Raw genomic sequence first — 1,677 nt, 5'->3', positions numbered from 1 at the left:
CAAAAAACATGTACTAGGTTCTCCAGTCAGTGCCCTTGATCTAGGCACTGGCTCCGATCTGGAGTTGATCCCCGGGCGCTGTGATTGGCCGCCCACTGCTCTCTAAAAGATGGGGTTAAATGCAGAGAATGAATTATTTTGCTACATGTATGTGTAGGGGACAATAAAGTACCTTTACCTTTTTAAATGTACACGTCTTCCACCAAAACAGTTCCTTCTCAAGGCCATTTGGCAGCGGCTCCGTGCAGAGCTTAGCCCCGCCCAAGCCGATCGTGATTGGTTTCAAGAAATGCAGATAAACCAGAGAACGTTTTCCTCCCACCTCGGAATGCTGTGTGTTCCTCCGCAGGGCTCGGGAAGAAGGTCTGGCAATGTGTCACCTAGTCGGCCATATTGTAAGAATTCAGCGTCTTGTTAATGAATGGAAAACCACTTTTCTAAATTTCTGATTTTGCCGTCTTAAAAGATTTGACTGACTATTTTATCACTCATATTTATTAGGGTTATTAATCGATACAGAGTAGTATCGCAATATTTTCCATGGTAATACTGTATCGATACACAGAATTATTATATAAATTGCCCAGGAAAATGACTTCTAATAACTTTTTGATACTAGAATAATATCAATTTGTTGTTTTTTTACGACAGTGACAGTTTGTCTGCTTGAAAATCCAATTTTGCCGCAATAAACTTAAAGTGAGAGGATGAACATACAGTGAAATGTATCTTTCAAGATAAAACAGATGTTGACAACACATGGGACATCATTTAAAGTTGGAAGAAAGGTAATAAGTTGCAACATATCGCCGAATATTGCAATATATTTGAAATTAACAATATCTTCCTACACGGCGCTGCGACGGGGGGGTCTGGCAAATCGGGACTAAACTCTTTTTAAAACATGAACAAACACTAACAATGAGCACCACAGAACCTTTTTTTTATTATTTTTTATTATTCAGTTTGATCCAGACAGTCATAACCGAAAAATAACATAAATGAACTACTCTAAAGTAGATATTATTCAGAGATAAATAACATGGTATTGGATCTGTGCATAAACTCTCTTACTTTCCGATATACCGATTCCAGCATTTTAGAAAGTATCGGAGGCTTTTCAGATATTGGTATCATTGGTATCATATTCAACCATTGTTTTAAACCAGCCAATTCTTAAAGTGCCCATATTATGAAAAAAAATAATCTGGGATTTGGGGGGTTATTTTGTGTCTCTGGTGCTTCCACACGCACACGAACTTGGAAAAAAACATCCATGCTGTTTTTGAGTGAGATCCGGTTTCTGAGTGTCCCCTGTCTTCGGGCTCCGGGTGGGCTGTTCAACATCTGCACGGCTTCCTACGTCACTAGCCGAGACCAAGTCGCTAACCGTAGCATGCTAGCTCGTTCTCAATGGCAAAACACTGCTACGAGACTCAGTAGTTGACCATAATCTCCAAAAGAACTACTTCCTGTCCCTGTTCTGCAGGTAGTCCACAAGTGGCCCTGGTCTAGAAGAAGTCTCCCAGCTAATCCTGCCTTGGACTGACCAAAGCTGGAGAAAGAGTTATCAGCTGATGGGATCTGACCTAGCGACTGAGCATGTGCAGCTCCCAACACAGATAGGATAGAAGTGAGATGTCTCACTCTGGAGCTAAAACAGAGACCCAAACACAC

General features: G+C 41.1%; 1 protein-coding gene across 1 annotated transcript in view; it reads left to right on the top strand.

Annotated features, from left to right (window-relative positions):
* Positions 1-1,677, top strand: part of adarb2 (adenosine deaminase RNA specific B2 (inactive)) — a 292,008-nt gene that overhangs the window by 267,392 nt on the left and 22,939 nt on the right. The gene's annotated exons all lie outside the window — the stretch shown is intronic.

This window comes from Etheostoma spectabile, chromosome 22 (genome assembly GCF_008692095.1).
Source record: "Etheostoma spectabile isolate EspeVRDwgs_2016 chromosome 22, UIUC_Espe_1.0, whole genome shotgun sequence".
In the NCBI taxonomy this organism is placed as follows: Eukaryota; Metazoa; Chordata; class Actinopteri; order Perciformes; family Percidae; genus Etheostoma; species Etheostoma spectabile.
This window is presented reverse-complemented; position numbering and strand designations above follow the sequence as displayed.